This window comes from Somniosus microcephalus, chromosome 4 (assembly GCF_052327205.1).
Source record: "Somniosus microcephalus isolate GS21.2 chromosome 4, FLI_Smic_1.0, whole genome shotgun sequence".
NCBI classification, from domain to species: Eukaryota; Metazoa; Chordata; class Chondrichthyes; order Squaliformes; family Somniosidae; genus Somniosus; species Somniosus microcephalus.
Genome location: NC_140990.1, coordinates 225,427,573 through 225,440,752, shown reverse-complemented (window position 1 = coordinate 225,440,752; position 13,180 = coordinate 225,427,573). Strand labels below are relative to the sequence as shown.

The window sequence follows — 13,180 nt, the reverse complement described above, 5'->3', positions numbered from 1 at the left end:
GAGTGGAGCGCATCGGGGAGCACATCCTGCCAGCGGGAGGTTGGAAGGCCCCTAGACTTTAAGGCTAGCAGGACGGCCTTCCAAACTGTCGCATTTTCTCTTTCCACCTGTCCGTTCCCCCGGGGGTTGTAACTCGTGGTCCTGCTTGTGGCAATACCCCTAGTTAGCAGGTACTGACGGAGTTCGTCGCTCATAAACGATGAGCCCCGGTCGCTATGGATATAGCTGGGGAAGCCGAACAGGGTGAAGAGGTTGTTCAGACATTTAATGACCGTGGCACTGGTCATGTCCGGGCAGGGGAAGGCGAACGGGAAACGGGAGTACTCATCAATAATATTGAGGAAGTACACATTGCGGTCGGAGGAGGGGAGAGGCCCTTTAAAATCGACGCTCAGGCGCTCGAAGGGGCGAGTGGCTTTTATCAGGTGGGCCCTGTCTGGTCTATAAAAGTGCGGTTTGCACTCAGCGCAGACTTGGCAGTTCCTGGTCATGGTCCTGACCTCCTCAATAGAGTAAGGCAGGTTGCGGGCCTTGATGAAGTGGAAGAACCTGGTGACCCCCGGGTGGCAGAGGTCATTGTGGAGGGCCCGCAGTCTATCGATCTGCGCGCTGGCGCAGGTGCCACGCGATAGCGCATCCGGGGGTTCATTTAGCTTCCCGGGCCGGTACAAGATCTCGTAGTTGTAGGTGGAAAGTTCGATTCTCCACCTCAAGATCTTGTCATTTTTGATTTTGCCCCTCTGCTTGTTGTTAAACATAAAAGCAACTGAACGCTGGTCAGTGAGCAGGGTAAATCGTTTTCCGGCCAGGTAGTGCCTCCAATGACGCACAGCCTCCACAATCGCCTGGGCCTCCTTCTCAACAGCGGAGTGTCTGGTCTCCGGGCCTTGGAGGGTTCGTGAAAAGAAGGCCACGGGTCTCCCCGCCTGATTGAGGGTAGCGGCCAGGGCAAAGTCGGACGCGTCGCTTTCCACCTGGAAGGGGATGGATTCGTCCACTGCGTGCATGGTGGCTTTGGCAATGTCCTCCTTGATACGGTGGAAGGCTAAGCGGGCCTCTGCCGTCAAGGGAAAAGAGGTGGACTTGATCAGCGGACGGGCCTTGTCCGCATAGTAGGGGACCCACTGGGCGTAATAGGAGAAAAACCCTAGGCACCTCTTCAGGGCCTTGAGGCAGTGGGGCAGTGGAAGTTCCATAAGGGGACGCATCCGGTCGGGGTCGGGGCCGATGACTCCGTGTTCCACAACACAGCCAAGGATGGCGAGGCGGTTTGTGCGGAATATGCACTTCTCCTTGTTATATGTCAGGTTTAGGAGTTGGGCGGTGCGGAGGAATTTTTCGAGGTTTGCGTCATGGTCCTGCAAGTCACGGCCGCAGATGGTCACATTGTCCAGATATGGGAAAGTGGCCTGCAACGCATTTTGATCTACCATCCGGTCCATCTCCCTTTGGAAGACGGAGACCCCGTTGGTGACGCCAAAGGGAACCCTAAGGAAGTGATAGAGGCGGCCGTTTGCCTCAAAGGCAGTGTACTGGCGGTCCTCAGGGCGGATGGGGAGCTGGTGGTACGCTGATTTCAGGTCAATGGTCGAGAAGACGCGGTACTGCGCGATCTGGTTGACCATATCAGCTATACGGGGGAGTGGGTAGGCGTCCAGCAGGGTGTAGCGATTTATTGTCTGGCTGTAGTCGATGACCAGGCGCTGCTTCTCGCCGGTCTTAACGACCACAACCTGGGCTCGCCAGGGGCTGGTGCTGCCCTCAATAATCCCTTCTTTCAGGAGCCGCTCCACTTCGGTTTTAATGAAAACCCTGTCCCCGGCACTGTATCGCCTGCTCTTTGTGGCGATGGGCTTACAGTCGGGGGTGAGGTTAGCAAACAGTTGGGGGGGGCTGACTCTGAGTGTGGAGAGGTTGCACCTGGTGCACGGCGGGCAGTTTGGAAGCTGCTGGCTGCGGACTGTGAGTGGGGGTAGGGGTCCACCGTACGCCATCGTAACACTTTTAAGGTGGCACTGAAAATCTAACCCCAGCAGGACGGCAGTGCAGAGGTCAGGCAGGACCAGAAGTTTAAAATGATCGTACACGGTCCCGTCTACTACGAGTGTCACCACGCAGTAGCCGCCGATGTCCGCCGACTGGGCCTCGGAGGCCATAGAAATCCGCTGTTGCGCAGGCAGGACTGGGAGAGAGCAACGCCGCACCGTGTCGGGGTGGATGAAGCTCTCCGTGCTCCCAGAGTCAAAAAGGCAGATTGTATCGTGACCATTTACCTTAATGTCCATTGTGGAACTGGCCAGTTGGTGCGGTCTCGCTTGGTCCAGTGTAACGGATGCCAGCGTAGGGGTCGGTGTGTCGCTGTGGGTATCAGATGAGGCGGTGTCGGGGGCCTGCTGCGTCCCGGCTGTCGTCCAAGATGGCGGCGTCCATGATCCCCATGTGGCTGGAGGCGTCCAAAATGGCTGCTGTACCGGTGATTCGCACATGGCCGGGGAGGTCCAAGATGGCGGCCCGCATGGCCCACACGCGGCACTGCTGGGGTTCGGGGTGGCTTTGGCCCTGCAGACGCTAGCGTAGTGTCCCTTCTTCCCGCAGCCCGAGCAGATCGCGTTTTTCGCCGGGCAGCGCGCTCTGGGGTGTTTTGCCTGGCCACAGAAGTAGCATTTCTGGCCTTGGGGCACTGCTGTCTGGCCTTGGGACACTGCTGCGGTAGTTGGGCCGTTGTTGGGGTGTGGCTGGGGTGGCACGGCGCTATGAGGCGGTCCTACCGTGTCCCAGGCTGTCATTCCCCGCGGCGTCCACGGTGCAGAGGAGTAGGCATCCATGCCCTGGTAGGCTGCATCCAACGATAGTGCGAGTTCAGAGGCCTTGTTGAGGTCGAGGTTACTCTGCTCCAACAGTCGCTGTCGGGTGTAATTGGATCTGTGGCCCGCTACAAAAGCGTCCCGGATAAGTTCCTCTGTGTACACGGCGGCCTTTACATCCTTACAACCACAGGCCCGGCCAAGCACAGACAGTGCCTGAAGGTATTCCACGGTCGATTCCCCAGGTTGTTGTTTACGACTCCCCAGGAGGTGCCTGGCGTACACTTCGTTCACTGGGCGCGTGTACTGGTCCTTGAGGAGCTTGATAGCGTCCGCGTACGAGGTCGCGTCTTGGATGACCGAGTACACTCGGTGGTTCACTTTGGAGGTCAGGACATCCAGTTTGTCCTCGTCCGATTTGATTGCTTCGGAGGCGGTCAGGAATTTTTCGAAACACTTAAGCCAGTGAGTAAACTTGGTGGATGAGTCCGCCTCCCGATGATCTAAGTCCAGGCATGCTGGTGTGAGGATCTTCTCCATTATAAAAATGTTGTTAATAAAATTGATGCGCTATCAATTACTCATAAAAGACTGAGAGTTAGAAGAGTAACTAAAGGCTTTTATTAACAACAGAATGGAGGTCTGCCTCGCGTGGTCGACCGGTCCATGATACTAAGGGCTGGGGAGCAGTCACCTTTATACTAGGACCTGTGGGAGGAGTCAGCCGAGGCATGTCCAGGCATGTACACAGTGGAATACAAACAGGACAAACAGGAATACGAACAGTGGTTTACCACATCCCTCAACCAGCATCACTAAAACAGAGTTTCTGGTCATTTATCTCATTGCTATTTGTGGGATCTTGCTGTGCACAAATTGACAAATGCAGTTCCCTACATTGCAACAGTAATACACTTCAATGGTTGTGAAGTGTTGCGGGATATTCTGGGGTAGTGAAAGTTGTTATATAAATGAAAGTTCTTTCTATAAATAGTATGAGAACAAAGAACCAAAATGGGGTGTGTTAAGAATGTAAGAACATAAGAAATAGGGGCAGGATTAGGCCATATGTTCCTTCGAGCCTGCTGTGCCAATCAATAAGATCATGGCTGATCATTGACCTCAACTCCAATTTCCCGCCCGATCCCCATATCACTTGATTCCTTTAGAGTCCAAAATTTAGCGATCTTGGCCTTGAATATACTCAATAACGGAGCCTCCACAGCCGTCTGGAGTAGAGAATTTCAAAGATTCACAAACCTCAGAGTGAAAAAATGTCTCCTCATCTCAGTCCTAAATGGCCAACCCCTTATTTTGAGACTTTGCCCCCTAGTTCTAGACTCCCCAGTTAAATAGAACAGCCATATAGTATGCTGATTAGGAAAGGGATTTAGGGATTATTGTGGATAGATCTATGATGCCACCAACCTGGTATTTGACTGCAGTAAAAAGGCAAATAAGATACTGGGTTATATCAGCAGAGGGACGTAGTATAATTCAGAAAAGGTTATGATGTTACTTTACAAAGCATTGGTCACATTCTGTCTGGTACTGTCTGATGTTCAGATCATCAAATCATATGAAAGCAGTTATTGCTCTTTAGAGTACGAAAGCAAGAAACCAAAATCCCCTGTATACCAGCAATCTAAGCTGAAGCAGTTTGGCTTGTCCACTTTGGAAATGAGACTAATTGCAGTTATCAAGATTATGAAAAAGATAAACAAAATTGATCAAAATGAATTGTTTATTATTGCAAAGGCTTCAAATATCAGTTTAAAATATAAATAATCAAGGAATAATAGCAATGCATTACCAGGGAAAACCATTGAATGAAATAGTAAAAAAGGGTTCAAGAAGTGACAGAATGTATTTCTGAAGAAAGGATTGAAAGATACGATGAGAAGGTTGATAAGGGCTGAAATATATAAAAAAGAGAGAAAGTTAGACTTAATGGACTTTGCTGTCGCAAAAAAATTCGAATTTTTTTTTACTTATGGCTAAGCAGAGTTTTATTCAGCCTTTTATTAAAGGAATTACTAAACACAAAATTAATTATTTTTGTTAGCATTCTGCCCTATTTATTCACTATTGCATATGAAAAACTATTTTTCTTGTCTCTAGTCTTGCTAATTGTGTGCTCAAGTTCTCTAGTTCTGTAATCAGAACTTAAAGTGCATAATATACTTACAATATTATCCATACCTTTCAGTATGTCAGGTTTGTGTCCTCTAGCAAACTTATTTTGATCAATGAGAATACATTCAACTCTGTGATACTCTTTTCAGAAGTTTTTTTTAAATCATAAAATTTCTCCCCTCCACTCCTCCTGAGAAATTATGTGATTACTAGTTGGGTTATTGTTCCACTGGCACTAGTGGTATGTACCCAGGTGACCATAATTTATGTGTGAGCCTTGACAGTGAGTGCTGGCAGGTTTTATGATCATGGTGCATTACAGTAGAGCCCATATTAGCTTCATCTGATGCCCATCTGTCTGAATTTCCAGTAGGGGGGATCACAGGATATTTGTCAGAAGCAGGAACACTGTTCATTTTTCTCTTCCTTAAACTAGGGTCATAATTTCTAATTTCAGCACTCCTAACACCAAGCTGTGATAGCTAGTTCAGCAAAGACTGGGCTTCAAACCTGGAATCTTCCTAATGTTTACATTTTGTTTGCAATTAGAATTAGACTGCTAACAAACTGAAAACTCAGGACTGGCAGAATAAGAAATAGGCATTGGCAATTGTAAATAGTTCTCTGGCTTCGCCTGTTTGGAAAGGTCTGTTCTCAGTGCCACCTCTTCATTGGTGGATAAATCCTAAATTCACCAACTAGATAATACATTAAACTCAGGCTTTGTCTATTTGTTCCGGTGGTTCAGGTAGACGTAAGATCCCACAACACTATTTTGAGGAAGAATAGGGAGATCATCCAGTGTCATTCATTTAATTTAATTACTGTTTATATGATCGTGCGATGTACAAAGTGATTGCCATGTTTGCCTGCATAACAACAGTGACTGTACTTCGAAGTAATTCATTGTATATGAAGCACTTTGGGACAGCTCTCAGAGAAGTGATAAGGTATTATATAAATGCAAGTCTTTCTTCTTTTAGGGGGAAATGCAGAAAATAGTCCTATCCAAACCACGCTAGTCCAAACAAATTCAATAGGCAAGCCTAGCCATATGAGAATTTGATTGAAATGATCTAAAATGGGATTGCGTTGCACTCCCAAAAAAATGAGTTCAGTTGCTTCCCCCTGCTGTTCTTAAATTGGCACCTGTGATGCCTGGTGTAGCACTGAGCCATACAGAGCAGGAAGGGCCCAGGTTGAATATCTGCAGAATTTTCAAATTGCCATGTATTACAGTAAGCAATGCGATATCATGATTTGGTAACTAAAGGCTGCTACTGATTTCCCTGCAACTGGCAATGGTGCTAGGAAATGGATAACATTGATTTTGAAATTATTGAAATTAATTGTTAGGAGCTGGATATTGGAGGAGTTTTCTGTGAATTTCAAAGAAGTTGTTTTGACTTTATAGTTTTACATTAACAGCAGTTTTAGAAAAGCTCAGTATCACCTTACCCTCACCGACCCTGGATAACAAAATAGAATTTACTTGATGGACTGAGAAACATTAAATTATTTGTCCAACGTATTAATTGCATTTTACCAGCTTACAATCAGCCGCAGGGTATTGATGCTCCAACATTCTGTGGCTTTGACTAGTAGGATCCCATTTCATACCCACAATTCCCCACATAGCAAGTTCCCAATCAAAACCACACCATTAGGGGAAAATGTCAAGATGCAGCCAAGTACTTCCTCACAAAACTGTGCTGCATGGTTGCAAATTATTTTCTCTTCCTTTCCTATGCACAGACACTCACTATTTTTGCATCTTTGTGTTTGCTTAAGAACAAACACTACACTTCGGAGAATGTAGGCTTGACTCCCTGTCTTGATTTATAGAATGGAAGTTCTTTTCTCTGTTGTCTGTAAGTTAAATCCGTTATACTCCATTATCATTGTATCATGTGACTACCAGGATGGTAGAAGGCGAACTAGTTGGACCTTTGTCTTTTATCCTATAGCAATTCCTATGTTTCTAAATGAATCTAGGAGTATCAGAGTACACACACACTGCAAATTTAGTGTTGATGCAACTAATTTCAGCTTTGCACCAACACTAAACTTACAGTGTAAATCGGAAATAAGAGCCTGACGTGACTCTGGAGAAAACCCGGGTGCGTACAAGGTGCATACGCGCCCTTAGGGGCCACGCAAGTGCCGATTTCAGGCATGCGAAGCGCATGCGCTGAAACCCGGCACTTGCGATCTGTCAAGAATTCTCTTGACAGATCATCCGCATGCCCAAGAAAAGTGCCTCTGCGGGTGGAGAGTTGCGCTTTTTGCACAACTTCCGCCCACTGAATGCCTGTCAAATTCTTACGCTTGGTAAAAGCAGGCGTAAGGCTTTTAAACATTTAATTTTTTTTTGGAAGAAATTAAATTTTTGTTTAAAATATTTAATTAAATGGCATTTTAATTAAATTTAAATATGTAATGTTTAAAATATATATATTTAATGTGTTGGTGTATTTTTTAGGTGATCCGCATTCATACTTTTGACAGTTCTGTACATACAGTAGTCTCACATTGCTTCAGTTTGACACCGTATGGTGTGTGGTGTCAGACCTGATTTACAGTGTGCTCAGGGGGTCTGTTGGACTTCTCTCCTAAACAGTTGAAGATCCAACCAGGCAGGAACCAAGCAACGTAAACAGGGTCCTGCCTCGCTGGAACTGGAACTGCAGCTACTGGTCTGAGATTAGTAGCAGTAGTGTTAAAGCATCCTGAATCAAGTTCCTATGGGACAACATTGTCCTCAATAACGCACAAGTTGGACTAATTAGGTAATTTTATTCAAATAAGTCATAATGATGTTTGGTGTCAGAAGTGGGCAGATTCATTACTGGTGCAGTAAGGTTTTTTTCTGAGTTTGCCATTAAACTTATTAAGGCAGAGCATAGGGAGATTTTTACTCTGCATCTGTTGATTTTATGTTTATTGGGAGTGCTTGATACTGACCTTCCACACCATTGACATCTATCACCTAAGGAGCACAATCAGTGAATGGTGAACAACAGACAGAATAAAGTGATGCAGGATATATGACAGGCAGATTAGAAAATTTAGTTGATTGGCTGGGAGGTGGAGCCAGTCATAAGTCCACCACTAAGTTGTACTAACATGTATCAGAATCAGCCTTAGAATAAAACTCACCTCTGCGATGAATTGGGTTTAAATTGACACCAAAAGGGAATATGCTATTAACAAAATGATATAACATAACAACAGGATGCAGTAGATCACTGTAGCACAGTCTCACAAAACTGATCCTTGTGATTTCTTAAAGCACAGAAGAATTTGGAAAAATTCTATGAAACCAAAGAACAACAGATTTGCAACATCTTAAGATGTGCTTTAGCAACTCTTTTTCAATAAGTGATGGTTACTTCTACAAGGGATTGAGTTCCAGTCAACAACTCTGTTTGGAAGAAGGATCAACAGGTAAGAAAGGCAATGTGTGAAGCTTTTGAAACTTTGCTAATGATGATGTGTTTTGCATTGATAAGGAATATAGCAATGCATTTCCAGCAACTCCTTTTTTTCCACATATAAATACAAAATCTGGCATAAGTACTGGCAACATCTGTGGTGTTTATTTGCTAATGATTTTATAGGGTGAAACAGCTATTCTCCTTCAAGAGCACAAACAGCTTAGATGTAATACATGACCCCTTTCTACTAAGTATTGCTATACATGGTTATTGTATATCACAACCTTTTGCTTACACAATTAAAAGAAAGGGTTAAAAACAATTTATAAATATGTAACAAAGCTGAGTAGTGATCATTCTTATTAAAATGGAAAATAAAAACTAACTGGACACATTGACACAAACCAAATATTTGAAGGTTAGATTAAGTTAATTTGTTTTTCAGAAGGCCCCTTTGAAATTAAAGCTATATTGCCCAGTTACTGGCCAGTTTTTTTTCCTGATGTATTCGTGAATTTATTTGATTGCGATTTTCATCCTATCTTCCAGAGTGGCATTTACTTTTACACTTAACACAAAAATAAAGCACTTTCAATGAGATTATCATTAGAACCAAAATACTCATGGTATTGCTCATGGAAAGTGAAGCAGATGTAGGCGCTTAGAATTGAGCATAGACGTTGAAGGTAAGAAGCTCTGACATGGATGGCGAGAGACAATGGATATATGGTGCAGACAGGAGGTGGCAAGATATCAGAAAGAGTGAGACTGATCGCCCGAAAGCAGAGAACCTGGGATTAGAGTTAGCCCTGGAGTATGTTTTTGGTTAGCTAACTGTCTGACATGCGTGGAAACCCATAATCATGTTTAAGAGTTCCTGTTTGCTTGATATTGGATGCACTGTCTCTCTTACTTAAGGGTCACATTCCATTTACACAATTTCAGAGAACATAGATACAGTTGGTGGAGTCGAGGTTTCGGGACCTCTTCACTGTGAGAAGGGGTACAGGTACTGCAATACTTAAACCAGTTAAAATTGTGCAGAAAATTAACACAGATCCAGAGAGCCTCGCAAGTCAATGCCTTAACAGGTAGGGTCCTGCAAGCTTCCTGCTGCTTGTCCAGCAGCACGCTATCCATTAGGGAATTGACTTGCAAGGTTATCTGGAGCTGAATGGGAAGATCTCCAGTCCTCAGTGACAGGCCTACCCCTCCAGGTTCCTGACTTACTGGTCGATCATCAGTGCCCTAGAGTGCTATGCTCCTGCCTGACACTTCTAACAGATTATTGAGTCTGTCATTGATGATTGACCTGGTCCTGAACTTCCATCGCCAAGTATCTTGAGCTACCTCAGCCCCAAAGAGCACCTGCTTACATTTCCCTCACAAGGACAGCAGGTACATGAGTTACATGGTGAGCAGCATAATTTGCCGTAAAATCTGTGATTGCATTGAAACCATCCTCCTGACTATAGCATGTGCCATATTCCATCAAACAGTGGTTCTAACAGTTGCAGACATGGAGCTTCAGCAGAATTTACTTTCCACTTTGCAACCCAAACAATTGTAAACACAAGCAAAAGCAAAAAGAACATGAAAAATAAGATTTCTGAGAACATATTGTACAAACCCAAGGGACACAAAGAGAAGGCTTTCAAAATAGACAAGGAATTTTTCAGAAGGGAGATTGGGTAAACATTATAAAGCAAAGAGAACACTGAAAAAGGATTGCTGAAAATATATTGTATTAATAATGGATTTTTTGGAATATTTATGCAATAAACAAAGGTACAAAAAATTGGTTCTTGTAAACTTATAGTTGGAAGTGGAATCCAGGGACAAAGAAATAAAGTTAATTAGTTACGTTACATCCATCTTCACTCAGGAAGAGTAGGGTAAGTTGCTTGCTAGATATCAGATTTTCAGGAAGTGCAGAGCATAGATGCAAATAATAATGAATATGGTTATAAACAGGTTATGGATAGATTAGATGGTCTTAAAATAGACAAATTGGACCCACAAATTACTGAAGCTGAGGGTAGCATGATAATCCAGGTCTTCAAAATACTATGGTATAAGTGTTATAGAAGTGCTGAGTGGATGATCCATCTCAGCCTCCTCCTGAGGTCCCCACCATCACAGAAGCCAGTCTTCAGCCAATTCAATTCACTCCACATAATATCAAGAAGTGGCTGAGCGCACTGGATACAGCAAAGGCTATGAGCCCCGACAACATCCCGGCTGTAGCGCTGAAGACTTGTGCTCCAGAACTAGTTGTGTTTCTAGCCAAGCTGTTCCAGTACAGCTACAACACTGGCATCTAACAGACAAAGTAGAAAATTGCACAGGTATGTCCTGTCCACAAAAAACAGGACAAATCCAATCAGGCCAATTACCGACCTATCTGTCTACTCAAATCATCAGCAAAGTGATGCAAGGTGTCATCGACAGTGCTATCAAGCGGCACTTACTCACCAATAACCTGCTCACCGATGCTCAGTTTGGGTTCCGCCAGGACCACTCGGCTCCAGACCTCATTACAGCCTTGGTCCAAACATGGACAAAAGAGCTGAATTCCAGAGGTGAGGTGAGAGTGACTGCTCTTGACATCAAGGCAGCATTTGACCGAGTGTGGCATCAAGGAGCCCTAGTAAAACTGAAGTCAATGGGAATCAGGGGGAGAACTCTCCACTGGCTGGAGTCATACCTAGCACAAAGGAAGATGGTTGTGGTTGTTGGAGGCCAGTCATCTCAGCCCCAGAACATAACCGCAAGAGTTCCTCAGGGCAGTGTCCTAGGCCCAACCATCTTCAGCAGCTTCATCAATGATCTTTGCTCCAACATAAGGCCAGAAGTGGAAGTATTCACTGATGATTGCACTGTTCAGTTCCATTTGCAATTCCTCAGATAATGAAGCAGTCCATGCCCACATGCAGCAAGACCTGGACAACATTCAAGCTTGACTGATAAGTAGCAAGTAACAATCGCACCACACAAGTGCCAGGAAATGACCATCTCCAACAAGAGAAAGCCTACCACCTCCCCTTGACATTCAATGGCATTACCATCATCGGATTCCCCCACCATCAACATCCTGGAGGTCACCATTGACCAGATACTTAGCTGGACCAGCCACATAAATACTGTGGCTACAAGAGCAGGTCAGAGGCTGGGTATCCTGTGGCGAGTGTCTCACCTCCTGACTCCCCAAAGCCTTTCCAAAATCTACAAGGAACAAGTCAGGAGTGTGATGGAATACACTTCACATGCCTGGATGAGTGCAGCTCCAACAACACTCAAGAAGCTCGACACCATGCAGGACAAAGCAACCCACTTGATTGGCACCTAATCCACCACCTTAAACATTCACTTCCTCCACTACTGGGGCACCATGTCTGCTGTGTACCATCTATAAGATGCACTGCAGCAACTTGCCAAGGCTTCTTCGACAGCACTTCCCAAACCTGCGACCTCTACCACCTAAATGACAAGGGCAGCAGGCGCATGGGAACACCACCACCTCCAAGTTCCCCTCCAAGTCACACACAACCCTGACTTGAAAATATATCGCTGTTCCTTCATTGTCACTGGGTTAAAATCCTTGAACTCACTCCCTAACAACACTGTGGCTTCCCACCACCTTCTCAAGGGTAATCAGGGATGGGCAATAAATGCTGGCCTTGCCAGCGATGCCCATATCCCGTGAATGAATAAAAAGAGATGTGATTTATGTGTACAGAACTAAAGGATATAGCTTTAAAATTAAAGATTGAGCATAATTACAAGCTGCTATATTAGTGAGCATGTGGAACAAATTCTCAGTAAATGCACTTGATGCTGTATCGATTAACCCCTTTAAAAAGCAGCTGGATAAACACTAGGTTGGGAAACAAATTGCATTTTCACTTTTTTTTAAACTGAAATATACCTTCTGCTACTACAGGTAGACTACCCTTTATCCGGACTTCCGAAAACCGAAACCCTCTAAAAACCGAAGGTTTTTTCGTCCAGCGTAAGTCGTGCGTACGAACGAAAAAACCTTCGGTTTTTAGAGGGTTCCGGTTTCGGAAGTTCGGATAAAGGGTAAGTCGTGCGCACGACCCCCCGCCGACCCCCCCCCCCCCCCCGCGGACCCCGCCGGCCCAGACAACCGCCGACCCCCCCCGCGGACCCCACCGGCCCCGACAACCGCCGACCCCGCCAGCCTCGACAACCGCCGACCCCCCCGCGGACCCCGCCGGCCCCGACAACCGCCGACCCCGCCAACCGCCGACCCCCCCGCGGACCCCGCCGGCCCCGACAACCGCCGACCCCGCCAGCCCCGACAACCGCCGACCCCCCCGCGGACCCCGCCGGCCCCGACTGACTTACGCTGAGCGTCAGCGTAAGTCGTGCGCACGACCCCCCGCCGACCCCCCCGCGGACCCCTGCCGACCCACCTTCCGAAATCCGAAATTCTCCTTTATCCGAAACTCGGCTGGTCCCGAGGTTTTCGGATAAAGGATAGTCTACCTGTATTGAATTGCTGAGGTGTGATTTATAACCTGATATGCTGCTATAGATTTGACATGTGTAATTATAGCTGCATTTACACTACAAGCTTCGTGTTGGTGTGAAGCAGTTTCAGCTTGCACCTACACTAAATTGGTGTAGTGTAATTTGGGTGTTAAAGTCCGAACTAACTTAGAAGTGAAGTGGGGTCTTCACTCTTCACTCCAATGTCAGGTTGGGCCTTGACTCTGGATTCAGGGTGCATTTACACTATAACTGCAGTATTAGCGTGAAGTGAAACTCTTTGCACGA

At 45.8% G+C, this 13,180-nt stretch overlaps 1 protein-coding gene across 1 annotated transcript in view; it reads left to right on the top strand.

Annotated features, from left to right (window-relative positions):
- The first annotated feature begins 8,172 nt into the window (after positions 1 to 8,172).
- akap19 (A-kinase anchoring protein 19) overlaps positions 8,173 to 13,180 on the top strand; it is a 122,594-nt gene continuing 117,586 nt past the window's right edge. Inside the window, exon 1 of the mRNA XM_085985869.1 lies at positions 8,173 to 8,387. The gene's annotated coding sequence lies outside the window, so the exon portion shown is untranslated. The remainder of the gene's footprint in view (positions 8,388 to 13,180) is intronic.